This window comes from Phyllostomus discolor, chromosome 4, assembly GCF_004126475.2.
Source record: "Phyllostomus discolor isolate MPI-MPIP mPhyDis1 chromosome 4, mPhyDis1.pri.v3, whole genome shotgun sequence".
NCBI classification, from domain to species: domain Eukaryota; kingdom Metazoa; phylum Chordata; class Mammalia; order Chiroptera; family Phyllostomidae; genus Phyllostomus; species Phyllostomus discolor.
Window position 1 is genome coordinate 75,479,989 of NC_040906.2, and position 15,823 is coordinate 75,495,811.

Genomic DNA, 15,823 nt, shown 5'->3' on the forward strand with positions numbered 1-15,823 from the left:
ATTCTCAGGCCAGGATCAGATACATTTGCACAGCCCAGTGCAAAATGAAAATACGCAGAACAAAATGAAAATGTTTAGAAACTATTAATAATTTCAGGAAGGCAACAGTAGAGCATTAAACTGACAAGTGGCCCTGGAAGCTAGATTCCAGACCTAGTGAACAAACACTTTGAGTGTAGGGCTCAGCAATCTGTGTTTAAACTGTGTTTATCTTCTAGATGATTCTTATGAATGTATAAGTTTGAGACCATTTGTATTAATTTTCCAGGGTTGTCATAACAAAATACCACAGATTATGTGATTTAAACAACAGAAATTAATTTTTTCACAGTTCTGGAGGCTAGAAATCCAAGATCAAGGTATTGGCAGATTTGTTTTCAACTTTGGTCTCTCTCCTTGGTTTGCGGATGGCCACCTTCTGTCTGGTCACCCAGTCTATATGCATTGTCTTCTTATGGTCTGTGGATACATATCTGTGGTGTCTCTCTGTGTGTCCAAATTACCTCTCATAAGGACACTAGTCATACTAGATTAGAGCCTACCCTAAAGGCCTCATTTTAATTTAATTACCTCTTTAACGACCTTATCTCCACATACAGTTACATTCTGAGGTGCTGAGAGTTAGGGCTTTAAGATATGAATTTTTAAAAAGATTTTATTTATTTATTTTTAGAGAGGGAAGGGAGGGAGAAAGAGAGAGAGAGAAAGAGAGAGAGAGAGAGAGAGAGAGAAACATCAATGTGCAGTTGCTGGGGGTCGTGGCCTGCAATCCAGGCATGTACCCTGATTGGGAATCAAACCTGCGATGCCTGGTTCACAGCCCACGCTCAATCCACTGAGCTATGCCAGCCAGGGCTTTTTCATTTTAATTAATTAATTAATTAATTAATTAATTTTTTTTTTTTAAAGATTTTATTTATTTATTTGTAGGTAGGAAAGGAAGGGAGAGAGAGAGAGAGAGAGAGAGAGAGAGAGAGAGAGAGAGAGAGAGAGAAACATCAATGTGTGGTTGCTGGGGGTTATGGCCTGCAACCCAGGAATGTACCCTGGCTGGGAATCGAACCTGGGACACTTTGGTTCCCAGCCCATGCTCAATCCACTGAGCTACGCCAGCCAGGTAATTTATTTATTTTAAAGAAATATTCTTTTTCTTTTTTTTATTTAAAGATTTTATTTATTTATTTTTAGAGAGGGAAGGGAGGGAGATAGAGAGAGAGAGAGAGAAACGTTAATGTGCGGTTGCTGGGGGTTATGGCTGCAACCCAGGCATGTACCCTGGCTGGGAATCGAACCTGGGACACTTTGGTTCGCAGCCCGCGCTCCATCCACTGAGCTATGCCAGCCAGGAAGATATGAATTTGTGAGGGACACAATTCAGGCTACAATACCACTGCTACAGTTTAGTGATTTTTAGGGCTATATTATATTCACTTGTATGATTGTGCTCTTATTTATCTTTTGTGCTGTTGATGGACATTTAGAATATTTTGTTTTTTCCACTGTATCAGTTCCAATCTATCAGTTTCTTTTCTTTATAGCTGTTTTTTTCAGTTTTTTATTTACTTTTGATAGGCATCTTGGTAGACTCCAAGTATCCCGATGTCAATTGAATTAAAACAAACAAACACAAAATCATGCACTGCCTGTTTTTTAATGGAAGGCTTTACTCTATAAACTAAATTTGCTAACATGTAATTTTAAGTAGTGGTGTTTTTGCATTATGAGACTGGATTTTCTATGTTTTCAGCATGTGTGGTTTTGGACTACGTTTTGAGTTAACTACACAAGCTATTATATCCATATATGGGTGGGTCTGTCATAATGATACTAAATAATGAAGTTTCTTTTCTCTGTTTGTAAACAAAAGAGAACAGTGACTCCATCATAGTGTATGTACTGTTTTGGGTTTTCTTGATCTTTTGCAGCTCATTGTTATCATTTGGGAATATACTGGATTCTTGTTACTTTTAACTTTTTATGCTGTTAAGAGTAGTAATGTTTATTTGGGAAATATTTGTTAATGGTATTTCACTGAAAGTTAGGCCTATTTTTTACCAAGAAGGAAAGGTTTGTTGCAGCTATGGCAACATTTGTACTTTGTGCTGAGTTTCTACACATTAGTTATATAATTTATAATTTTATTCCCTTTATTCAAATTTTATTCTCTCTACCCCCAGACCCCACCTCATAACTTCTGACAGATGTATATTACATGTTCCATGAATAATTTCAAAAGTCTACTGCTGTACCCAATGATTGTCTGGACGTAGACTGTGTACTTCTTCCTAGCATCCACCCTACCAACCCTTTAAGCCATGCAGTACCAAAGAGAAGATAAACACTATCATCCTAGTTACTTACACTTGGTGGACAAGAAGAAGTTTTAGGATGATAATAATTGAAACTAGCAGGGTTTGCTGGCAGTATCACCTGAGAGTTTGTTAGAGTAGGAAATTCCCAGGCCCTACCTCAGACCTGCTGAACTACTGGTAGATGTTTTGCAGGTGATTTCCTTGCTTTCATACAGTTCTCAAAGGACAGGGTAGTGTGTATAATTTCTAATGGTGTGCTAGGGTTGATAGAGCAAGGCATGGTACTTGTCTATAGCTTTTCTTTTCTTTGTGGTGGGGAAGTGAAATGAGGGGAGGGCTAGGCTGGAAGAGTGTGTGCAAAGAGGGCTCTGATCCTTTCACTTTTATTTGCAAAGGTGCATTGATCACCAGGGATGGACTCTTCATTATCATTTCTTTATGTCTTTTTACTGTGTGTCAAGACTAGACTGTTGAATCTGTGTAACCTTTAGGTGTGCATTTGGTGTCCTTAATTTCAAAGTAAGATCACTTATTTATTGAGTGTTTACCTGTATATGGCCTATGTTTGCCTCTTTAGAAGATAAAAGGAGATAGAAGTTGTGGTTCCCACTCGCATCCTTTGGCATTTTAGAGACTTGGGTTCAAATTCTGACTCTGAACTTGGCTTGCAGTGTAATCTCTGACTGAGTTTTTAATCCCTCTGAATCTCATTTTCTTCTGTTGTGAAATAAAGGTAATACCTATTGTGCATTTCTTACTGGCATCAGAAGATTAAATGAAGTAATGTGTACAAAGCACTTTAAACATAATAGGCACTCAGTAAATGGTAGCTGGATGCTATCATCATCATCATCATCATCATCATCATCTAGTTATTTCTGTATTTGAACATCACACTTGACTCTATAGGGCATAATATATTAATGGTCTAGGTGACACATTTCAGGAATTGCTTTCCTGGTTCTCCCATGATTCCACCATGGTGGATAATTTAATTAGCCCTTGCCTGCTGAACACTGTGGCTGTGGCAATCAGTAAGAAAAATGTGGTAGAGAAAGAGCCAGGGCTTTGGAGTCAGACAGATCTTGATCTGTCATTACTCCAAAAGTCATTAGCTGTGTACCTTGGGCAAGGTGCTTGGCTTTCTTCCTCTGTTTTCTCATCAGTCAGAAAAGGAATAAACACTTGCGTTGAGTGTTATTGTGAATGGGTTTGGGTGAGTGTTGCTTTTGTGAGTATTAAATGAGGTTATGTGGCAAGCACTTGGTTCACATAATCACATAGTAATTTTTGCCACAAATACTGCCTTGTCTTTTTCTCTCCTCCACTTTGCCCACTAGTGTCTGTGTTATTCCTAATATATATTGATATTTCTTCCAAGAGGTTAGACCAGGAGGCTAAATAACTTGCCTACTTGATATTATTGGAAAAGGAGTAAGTTAACAAAATCAGGTTTACCTAAGACTTCTTGACTCCTAGGCCTAAATATAATCTTTTAGTGGGGTTATGATTTTTTTTACTGTGATAAAATACACATAACATAAAATTTATCATTTTAACCATTTTTAAGTACATGGTGGGGCAAAAGTACATTTACAGTTATTCATATGAAAATAATCCAATAATTAAATGATAGTACAAGAATAAACTATTTCATGTATCACAACTAAACCTACTTTCGCCTCGCCCTGTGTATAGTTCAGTGTCATTCATTCATATTGTTATGTAATAATAGGTCTATATTTTAAAGCTCAGTTTGGGTATTGTTTATGAAAATTTACTTCATGTGTTCTGTTCGCTTGCCCATATTTTGGAAAGGGCTTTTAGTGGCAGATAACAGAATCATTACAGTTATAGTTTAAGCAGAAGGGGATTTATTAAGTTGTAATATTTTATGGTATCATTGAGGGAACAGAAGGAAAGACTCTTGGCTGACCTTCTAGGAGTACCTCCTGGAACCATACTTTTCAGCTGGCTTGCTAAGGCAGCCACAGCTATCTCTGCACAGAACCACACTGCCCAACCCGAGGATGGAAGCTGCTGAATGAGGAGTCTTGGCTTTTGCTGCTGGTCCCAGAAAAATCATCATCTTGTTTGCCACCATTGCCATATGAGCTGATCTGCCTGTGACTGGTTGCTCTCTGTCCTTGTTTCCTTTCCCCTAGTCTCCTAGGAGTGCTCCTACTTTGTAAACCTCCGGCACAGGCAGATCTCAAGTTGTAAGGGAGTCTAGCAAAAATACCCTTTAGCTTTCTAGCCACTCCTCTGTTGTTAAAACATTAGAATGGAGTTGTGTGAGTGTTGCGAATAAACCTGCTATATCTACCATAGCTCTTTCAAAAATGAAATATTTGTGTTTGAACCAGCATCTCTGCCTCCTTTTTCCTACTTGCTGCCAAAGGCTGTTTAAAGGAGACTAGAATTCTTCATATCCCTTTTGTTCTTGGGCTGACATATTAAAAGGAGTCTTGTCCTCAGAGGATTTACTAATTGAGGTTATGTTGAAATAACATTTTAGGGAGGGGTCCCCAGGAGAAGTTTCCTTGAAAAAACTGAGATACATTTGTCTTGATCTAATTGATCATTTTTCTGTGATAGCAGTGCTTAATAAGGCTTTTCTTTTTAAACTTAAAAAAAAACTTTTGTTAATCATTTAATTTCAGCATTCCTGTTTTACAAGAACACTTTACATATGATGAATTTACAATAACTATAATTCAATGAAAGTGTTTTAGCTTCCTGAAGTAGAAAGTCAGGCACGTGAATACTGGTTTGTCAGTATAGTAGGTTTGTAAAATTTCTAATTGTTACTTCAATTTCCATTGTTTGCCTTTTCTTTTTGTTATCATAATTATTACTAAGACTTCTGGCTGCCATTATTTCATACCAGTCAGATATTTGAATAAATCATAATAAAGATATAAAAAGATGATACTAGGCTTATGGTTTCTTGAATGTCATACTGACGTTGGAATCTCCTACATGTCTGTATCGATAAGGCATTTAAGAGCTTAAAAATTAAATATTGGAATTGTGGTGTTAGTGCAAGTTTCTGTGCTCCAAAATATATATGTATCTATGTATGCACACACACACACACACACACACACACACACACAGGCATACATACATGGAATATAGATTTCTATTTACCTCAGTCTTAAAATTTGCATTTGTAACAGTTCTGGTGCTGCAGTTTGCCTTGTGAAGAATCAAGAGGCCTGATACTATGTCAGTAAAACTGTCTCAAAGGTATGATTTAAACAGTTTTATTGGCAACATATGGGACATGAAGAAGCCACAGAGGGGAGTTTGGAGTGTGAGGGTGCTGGTCTGTCTTTTTTGGCATGTGATTATATCAGTCTTCATGCATGGTGTTATTTGTTGCTGCCTAGGGAATATAGAAAAATAACTTCTAATGTGGTGAAACAAAGAAATCAGAATAAATTACAATAGTTGGTTTTATAGGGAATTATTTGGGTGAAAGATGTATTTTTCTAATCTAAACTTTGGTATTTTAAATTTTGTTCAGTCTTCAAGAACTTAAAAATCCAGTTTTTCAATAATTTGAATTTTTGGGACAATTTTATGTAATAGATGCTTCACTGAGGTTTATAAATACAGGGGAGATATTTGTTTGGTTTTCCTTATTATAATGTATGGTTCTGTTTAATTAGTTTTACTAAATATTTATTAATTTTCTTTAGAGGTGTTTGCAGCATTTACATGATTACAATATACCAATTACTTTACTAGATGCCACACAGGACAATATCAGACACAGCCTGTGGGCTTATGGAGTTTAATTCTACAGTAACAATCACGTGGAGATGATGTTTAAATAGTCATTGATGGGAATGATAGACAGGCATGTCAGCAAAGTGGTTTTCTCTGAAAAAGAAGAAGGGAAATGGGATCAAGGATGGGTACACAGAAGCTTCAATTTAAAGTTGTTGGGTTTTTTTTAACGTCCCTTAGCTAAGATTTATTGATTGTCAGAGATTTTTAAACCAGAGATTCAGGTTGAGGCACAAAGTTAGTGAAATAGTTTGTTTCATCTCCTTTCCTCCGGTAATTTCATGGCTTGCTCACTACAGTTTCTTGAAGGTAGTGGGGTGAACTGAAAGAGATTGAGGGAAAAGCTCAGAGGCAATGGTTTCTGGAAAAGCCATGCAGAAGGTATTGAAGTGATTTTCAAAGGTCATTCCAGTTCTGCTCGCTACTTCCAGCCTTAGGTTAAATGTAAGCAGTTGTATTATTGTCTACTCTGAAATATTTACTTTCTTCTAGGTGATTTCTCAGTCTTGATGTAGAAAGGTTACTGAGAGGCAAAATTTCTTTACTGTAAATTTAGATTTACATTTAGCTTTAAGACTTGTCTCAGTCTTAGAGAGACCCAAGTCTCTAAAATGGATAATTCCTACACTGATTAATTTCAAAATGGCTGGTCTGGTTCCTTCTGTATGCTGGTAAAATACAATTGGAGGCCAAGCTGTTCAATATTTAGATTGAAGTGATTAAGAAAGCAGCATGGATTATGAGTTTATTTCTAGAGTATGAGCAAATAGGGTCACACTTCAAGTGCTTTCCCAGTGCTTGTGACTGCTGTCACGTTTTTTGACATGATGATTTTATCTAACAGCTATTGCTGTGCAGCTACTTTATTTTATTTGTGGAACAGAAGATCAAACCTCTGCTTGAAAATGAAAGGAAAATCTTTATACTCACTTTCCCTTTGAAAATCAGGTTGAGAGTTTTGAATATCTTATGGAGAAAAAGTATAGTCAATTAGTTTTGTTTTACCTTGAACACGCCATTTAATAAGAATTAGAGTTGTGTATTTAGTAGGGGTGATTTTAGACATATAAGAAGAAAAAATATTGACTACCTGAAACCTTTGCTAAGAAAAAGTAAATTCTCTGAACTCTGCCAAATGAAATATAAATAGTAATAATCTTAAGTCTATTATTTACTTAAGTTTCTCTTTCCTATCACATCTTTAAAAGAGTAGCTAAGAGATATATTTTATTCAGTTTGAATTTAACTGCTATTATTTTTTTCTTGGGTAGACAACCTTAGGTACACTGTAAAAATCTTAACTGGTTGAATAATCAAGATTTAACTATATTGTCATTTAAACTAAATATTTTCATTAAAGTTCAGACAATAATTGAAATAATGAAGTGGTATTATGATAATAAAATTTTGTTAAGCATAGAATAGTTTATAGATTAATTAAAGTAATCCATTTATACTATAAAATAATGATTAATGGGTTATTGCCTTATATTTGTGATACTCTGTGTGTAAATGTGTATAGCTATAATTCTTCACAGATGTAATTATTTATATTTCTTACATATGCTGTTTCATTTTATCATTACAACAGTTTTGGAAGTAGGTGGGGTAGGTGAGATTTTTCTTTACTAAATGAGGAAATCAGCATAGTAATTCAATGATTTTTCATGGGTAGAGCTGCACTAAAACCAGGGCTTTTGACTTCTGTGCAGTGCTCTTTTCTAGTGGCTCTTAGTCAAAATCAGGGAAAGTTGGATTTTTCTAGTGTACTGATTTTTTTTGTTACTTTGGCGTGTTCATTAGAATTCTTCTATTGCTTAGCAACCAAAAAAGACCCAATCCTATATGGTCAGTGTGTTGTAATTAGTACTTTTGACTGCAGATTTTGGGGTGAGAAGGATAAAACTTGACCCAGATGACATTTTCTATTATATCTGCATTTATCAATTTGGTATTATATTTTATTATGCAAAAACTTAAGAATTAACTTACTATCACCTGCACTTTTGAAGTTAGGGCCAGGTCTTGGTGATTGAGATACAAACAGACCTGTCTCCCTCATTCCCTTCCTTTAAAAAAATTTTTTTTAAAAACATTTTTAGCCCTGGCTGGCATAGCTCAGTGGATTGAGCGCGGGCTGGGAACCAAAGTGTCCCAGGTTCGATTCCCAGCCAGGGTACATTCCTGGGTTGCAGGTCATAACCCCCAGCAACTGCACATTGATGTCTGTGTCTGTCTGTCTGTCTGTCTCTCTCCCTCCCTCCCTTCCCTCTCTAAAAATAAATAAATAAAATCTTAAAAAAAAAAACAAAAAAAACACAAAAAAACATTTTTATTCACATGTTATTCACATACAGTATTATATCAGTGTTAGGTACATCACATAATGATTTGATATATGTGTGTATTGTGAAATGATCACCATGATAAGTTAGTTAACATCATTACCACACATAGTTACAAAAAATAATTTTTCTTGTGATGAGACCTTTAAAGATTTACTCTCAACAACTTTTGATATACAATACAGTATTATTAACTATAATCGCATGCTGTACATTTCATCTTCATGACTTACTTATTTTATAACTGGAAGTTTGTGCCTTTTGATCATCTTCACCTATTTTGTCCATATTCCATCCTCTAACCTCCTGCCTCTGGTAATCACCAATTTGTTTTCTATATCTATGAGATTTTTGTTCGTTTATTTTCCTTTCTTCCTACATTTTTTAATTGTTGTCCAAGTACACTTGTCTCCATTTTCCTTGCATCACTCCCCCACACCCCAGCCATCCTCACTTCCCCGCCTTGATCCTACCACCCTTTGGTTTTGTCCATGTGTCCTTTATTCATGTTCCTGACAACCCCTCCTCCTTTCACCCCATTATCCCTCTCCCCCCTCCCCTCTGGTTACTGTCAGTTTGTTCTTCATTTCAATGTCTGTGATTATATTTTGCTTGCTTCTTTGTTTTGTTGATTAGATTCCACTTATAGGTGAGATCATATGGTATTTGTCTTTTGCCACCTGACTTACTTCACTTAGCATAATGCTGTCCAGTTCCATCCGTGCTGTCGCAAAGGGTAGGAACTCCTCCTTTCTTTCTGCTGCATAGTATTCCATCATGTAAATGTACCACAGTTTTTTTATTCATTCATTTAGCAATGGACACTTAGGTTGCTCCCAGCACTTGGCTATTGTTTGTTTGTTTTTAGATTTCATGGATAAGTGAGATTGTATGTTATTTGTCTTTATTTGTCTGAGTTTTTCACTTAGCATAATCCCTTTAAGGTTAATTCATGTTGTTGTAAATGGCAGGATTTTCTTCCTTTTTATGGCTGAATTATATTTCATTATATACATGTGCTTTATTGTCTTTATTCATTCATCTATTGATGGACATTTAGGTTATTACCATTTCTTGGCTCTTATAAATAATGCTGCTATAAAAAGGGAGTGAAGATATATTTTTGAGTTAGTCTTTTTGTTTCCTTCAGATAATACCCAGAAGTAGATATTTTTAATTTTCTGAGGAACTCTCATACTGTTTTTCATAGTGGCTTCATCAGTTTACTTTCTTACCAACAGCACACAGGGGTTCCCTTTTTCTCTGCATCCTTGCCAACACTTGTTACTTCTTTTTGATGATAGTTTTTTTAAGAGGTATGACATGGTATCTCATTGTGGTTTTGATTTATATTTCCCTAGTGATTAGTGATATTGAGAATCTTCATGCTTTTGACCTTCTGTACATCTTCTTTAGAAAAATGTCTATTCATATCATCTTCCTATTTTTTAAATAGGATTTTTTTTTTAAATTGCCACTGAGTTCTGTAAGTTCTTTATGTATTTTGGATATTAGTGTCTTATCAGATATGTGATTTGCAAATCTTTTTTGTAGGTTTTCTTTTCATTATGTTGATGGTTTCCTTTGCTGTGCAGAAGCATTTTACTTTGATGTGGTCCCATTTGTTCATTTTTGCTTTTGTTATCAAATTAAAAAAAAATTATCACTAAGACTGATGTCCAGGAGCTTTTTCCTTATGTTTTCTTTTAGGAGCTTTACAGTGTCATGTCTTACATTCAAGTCTTTAATCTATTTTGAGTTAATTTTTGTGTATGGTATAAAACAGGGTCCAGTTTCATTTTTTGGATGTGGCTGTCTAGTTTTCCCAACATCATTTATTAAAGAGACTATCCTTTACCCAATATATATTCCTGGCTTCTTTGTTCTAAATTAATTGACCATATAGGCATAGGTTTATTTCTGGGCTCTTTATTCTGTTCTGTTGATACACATGTCTCTATTTATGCCAGTAATATGTGTTTTGATTACTCTAGTTTTGCAGTATACAAGGTGGGGCAAAATTAGGTTTATAGGTGTTAAGTACACAAAACAAGAGTTTATTCTTGTGTTATTACTTATTATTATATCATGTTCCATATGAACAACTGTAAACCTACTTTTGCCCCTCTTGTAGTTTAAATTCAGGAAGCACGGTGCTTTCAGCTTTGTGTTTTGCCTCAAGTTTGCTTTAGCTGTTCATGGTCTTTTGTGGTTACATACAAATTTTAGCATTGTTTGTTCTTTTGGTTTTTTTTTAAGAGCACTTTAGCTTTATGGAAAAAATGAGTAGAATGTACAGATAGTTCTCATATGCCCCCATGACTCTACCCCCTATCAAATTTCCCTTAATATTAACATCTTGCAAGGATGTGGTACATTTGTTATAACTGAAGATTCAGTATTGACTAAAGTATAGTTTACATTCCAGTTCATTCCTTGTGACATACAGTTCTATGAGTTTGGGTTGTTTTTTTTTTAATTTTAGACCATTAATTTATTTTATTTCTTTTTTCTTAAATTGTTCAAGTACATTTGTTTCCATCCTCCCATCCCTCTCCTCCCCACCCCACCCATCCCTGCCTTCCACTCTTGAATGTATCTTCCTTTGGTTTTGTCAATGTGTCCTTTTTACATGTTGCTTATGGACCTTCCCCTATTTTCCCTCATTATCCTTCTCCCCAGCTCCCTCTGGATACTGTCAGTTTGTTCTTCATTTCAATGTCTCTGGTTATAATTTGCTTGCTTCTTTGTTTTGTTGATTAGGTTCTACTTATCGGTGAGATAATGTGGTGTCTTTCACGGCCTGGCTTATTTCACTTAGCATAATGCTCTCCAGTTCTATCCATGCTGTCACAAAGGTTAGTAGTTCTTTCTTTCTTTTTGCTGTGTAGTATTCCATTGTGTAAATGTGCCATAGTTTTCTGATCCACTCATTTACTGATGGGCACCTAGGTTGCTTCCAGCACTCAATATTGTAAATTGTGCTGCTATGAACATTAGGGTGCATGCATTCTTTTGAATTGGTGTTTCAGGATTTTTAGGGTATAATCCCACCAGTGGAACTGCCTGATCAAAAGGCAGTTACATTTCTAGTGTTTTGAGGAAATTCCATACTGTTTTCCACAGTGGCTGCACCAGTCTGCATTCCCACCAGCAGTGCACTAGGGTTCCCTTTTCTCCACAACCTCACCAGTACTTGTTGCTTTGTTGATTTGTTTATGATGGCCATTCTGACCAGTGTGAAGTGGTACTCATTGTGGTTTTATTTTGCATCTCTCTGATGGCTAGTGATGCTGAGCATTTGTTCATATGTCTCTGGGCCCTCTGTATGTTCTCCTTGGAGAAGTGTCTGTTCAGGTCCTTTGCTCATTTTTTTAAATGGGTTGTTTGTCTTCCTGGAGTGGAGTCATGTGAGTTCTTTATGTATTTTAGAGATCAAACTCTTGTCGAAAGTATCATTTACAAATACATTTTCCCATATGGCTGGTACCCTTTTCATTTTGCTGATGTATTCTTTAGCCATGCAGAAGCTTTTTATTTTGTTGAAGTCCCATTTGTGTACTATTTCCTTTATACCCCTTTCTGTAGGGGACATATCAGTAAAAACTTTGCCATGTGGAATATCTGAGATTTTCCTCCTTATATTCTCTTCTAGGACTTTTATGGTGTTGTGACTTATATTTAAGTCTTTTATCCATGTGTATTATTTATTAATTATTGTATATTTTTGTATATGATGTAAGTTGGTGGTGGAGTTTCATTTTTTTGCATGTAGCTGTCCAGATCTCCTAAGACCATTTGTTGAAGAGGCTATTTTTACTCCATTTTATGCTGCTGCCCCCTTTGTCAAATATTAATTTACCATAGAGACTTGGGTTTATTTCTGGGCTCTCTATTCTATTCCATTGATCTATGTGTCTGTTCTTATGCCAGTACCAGGCTGTTTTGATTACTGTGGCTTTGTAACATAGTTTGATGTCAGGTATTGTGAATCCCCCCTACTTTGTTCTTCTTTCTCTAAATTGCTGAAGCTATATGGGGTGGGTCATTTATTGTTCCATATAAATTATTTTTGAAATGTTTGTTTTATATCTGTGAATTATGTCATTGGTACTTTAATAGGGATTGCACTGAATCTTTAAATTGCTTTGGGTAGTATGGCCATTTTGATGATGTTAATTCTTCCAATCCATGAACACAGTACATGCTTCCATTTGTTTGTGTCTTCCTTAATTTTTTTCTTCAATGTTGTGTAGTTTTCTGAGTACAGGTCTTTTACCTTCTTGGTTAGGTTTGTTCCTAGTACTTTATTTTTCTTGTTGCTATATTGGATGGGACTTTTTTCCTGATTTCTGTTCTGATATTGCATTGTTGATGTAAAAAATCCCTTCAATTTCTGATTTTTGACTTTGTATCCTGCTTGTTTGCCAAATTCGCTTACTAGGTCGAGTAGTTTTTTGGTGGTGTCTAAAGGATTTTCTGTGTACACTATCATGTCATCTGCCAACAGTGACAGTTTTGGTTTCTCCTTTCCAATTTAAATGCTTTTTATTTCATTTTCTTGTCTGATTGCTGTGGCTGGGACTTCCAATAGTATGTTGAACAGAAGTGGTGAAAAGTGGATATTCTTGTCTTGTTCCTGATTTTAGTGGGAAAACTTTTAGTTTTTGCCCATTGAGTATGTTGTTGGCTGTAGGTTTCTTTTATTTTTTTAAATTTATTTTTATTTATTTATATTTTTTATAAATATAAATAAATTTTTCCAAAATCAGGTAGAGCTAATAAACAAGACCTTCATGTCTAGTCGGCTGTAGGTTTCTATATATAGCCTTTATTATGCTGAGGTGTGCTCCTTGTACTCCCACTTTGCTGAGTGTTTTTATCATAAATGGGTGCTTTGCCTTATCAAATGCTTTTCCTGCACCTATTGATATGATGTTATTTTTGTCTTTTGTTTATGTGATATGTTTATTGATTTGTGAATATTGTACCATCCTTACATCCCTGGGATGAATCCTGCTTGATCACAGTGTACTATCTTTTTAATGTATTGCTGCATATGGCTTGCCAGTATTTTGCAGAGGATTTTCACATCTATGTTCATCATTGATATTGGTTTGTATTTTTTTCTTTGTTGTGTCTTTATCTGGTTTTGGGATTAGGGTAAAGCTGACTTCATAAAAATATTTTGGGAGACTACCCTTTTCTTGGACTTTTTGGAGTAGTCTGTGAAGGATAGAGGTTAGCTTCTCCTTAAATATTTTGTAATATTCTCCTGTGAAACCTTCTGATCTATGGCTTTTGTATGCCAGGATGTAGGTCTTTTGTTCTGAGATAGGTCTCTTGTGGGCAACCTATGTGTGCGTCATGTTTTCTTATCCATTTAGCTACTGTGTATCTTTTGATTGGAGCATTTAATCCATTTATGTTGAAGGTTTTTATTGATAGGTGCTTATTCATTGCCATTTAATTCCCCTCATACTTGTGTTCCTCCCTTATTCTTTTTCTTCCTCTTCTTAAAGCAGTCCTTTTAGCATCTCTTGTGGTGCTGGTTTGGTGGAAGTGTATTCTTTCAGCTTTCTTTTGTCTGAGAAGCTCCTTATTTGGCCGTCTTAACTGTGAGCCTTGCTGGGTAGACTAGTCTTGGTTGCAGGCCTTTGTTTTTCATTACTTTGAATATTCCTTGCCGTTACCTTCTGGCTTGTAGTGTTTCTCTTCAGGAGTTAGCTGCTAGCCTTATCAGAGCCGTCTTGTATGTTATTTCCTGTTTCTCCCTTGTTGTCATTAAGGTTTTCTGTTTGTCTTTGAATTTGCCATTTTAATTATGATGTGTCTTGAAGTGGGCCTCTTTGGGTTCTTCATGATTGGGACTCTCTGTGTTTCTTGGATTTGTGTGACTTTTTCTCATCAAATTAGGAAAGTTTTCCATTGTTACTTTTTAAAACAAGTTTTTTATCCCTTGCTCTTCTCCTCCTTCTGGTATCCCTATTATACGGATATTATTACATTTCATGTGTCCTGCAGTTCCCTTAACACCTCTTTGTTCTTTCTGAGCCTCTTTTCCTTATCCTGCTCTTTCTTATTGTTCTTTTTCTACCTTGTCATCCAGCTCGCTGATTTGATCCTCTGCTTCATCTAGCCTGATTTTGATTCCTTCTACTGTGTTCTTCAGTTCAGAAATTGTACTCTTCATTGCCTCTTGGCTCTTGTTGACAGTTTCTGTGTCCTTTTCCATCCTGGTGTAATTCGCTGTAAGTTCCTTGTAGCTTCCCTGTAGTTTTTGGTAATTCTCACTGAGCTCATTGAGTTTCCTTATAGCTGTTGTTTTGAGCTCAGTATCTAATAGTTGACTTGTTTCTATTTCATTTAGTACTCTTTCTGAGGATTCCTCTTTTCCTTTTGTTTAGGGGGTTGTTTCTTTGTCTTCTCATTATTGGTGAGACTCTTCTTGTTTACCTCTGCTTCTTAAATTGATCTGTTTTGACTCCCTGGGTTTATGGTGTGAACTTATACTGTAGGAGACCTGTGAGATTGGTGCAGTCTTCCTTGATCTACTGAACTTGGTGCTCTTGGGAATGCCCCTTATTCCACTTATGCTGGTTCTGTGCATGTAATTGGGTTTTGTTTGTTGTTAGGTTGTTCTTCAGTGGGTCCATCCCTCTAGCTGGTTAACTGAGGGTCACTCCATCCACCATGTCTTGTATGCTGTTCTGCAGGTGCTGCCAGAACAAAACCACAAAGCCCAGGAAACAACCCACATCTGCAAAAATAACTGCCCCCTGCAATCCAACTATCAACAACAAATGAACCAGTATAATTAAGGGTATAAAGGGATTAAGACTCTTAAGAAAGGAAAGAGATAAACTATAGTGTAAAATCTAGTGACTTAATATGGACAAGCTTGATGGACAGGAAATGAATGTTAAAAAGCTGTGCAGGAAAGAAAACATCACTAATTATGGAGAAGACCACGGTGGATTTCGTTTCAGTCGCCTCTAGTATCTACCACTGGTTTTTCTTTCTGAATCAGCCTCTGGTGATGTCAGCTGTAGACCCTGTCTGACCTTAGGCAGCCTGCTCCAAGACTGCCAGGGATCTACTCTCTGTGGCTATTTTCTTCAGTTAATCTAGTTACTCTGCACTCAACAGTCAGGCTTACGCACCACAGAGCTGGGTCAGAATCCCTCCTGGTGTTGGGGCTATTGTTTCCCTTCAGGTCACTGCCGCTTATTGGGAGATGGTTTGCCTAAGCAGGATGGCTACTGCTGTATGGGGGATGACTCAGCAGTGGGATACTGGCATCTACTGTCTTAGCCCTCTCCCCAAAGCTCCAGGCTCTCCTCAGGCATCTCTAGCCCACTCTGCCCC

At 36.3% G+C, this 15,823-nt stretch overlaps 1 protein-coding gene across 12 annotated transcripts in view; it reads left to right on the plus strand.

Annotated features, from left to right (window-relative positions):
- The window catches only part of GTDC1 (glycosyltransferase like domain containing 1), a 388,750-nt gene that overhangs the window by 56,373 nt on the left and 316,554 nt on the right, over nucleotides 1–15,823 (plus strand). The window contains exon 3 of one of the 12 annotated variants that reach the window (XM_036023530.1): nucleotides 5,495–5,564. The exons of the other annotated variants lie outside the window; for them this stretch is intronic. The gene's annotated coding sequence lies outside the window, so the exon portion shown is untranslated. The remainder of the gene's footprint in view (nucleotides 1–5,494; nucleotides 5,565–15,823) is intronic. 12 annotated transcript variants of the gene reach the window in all.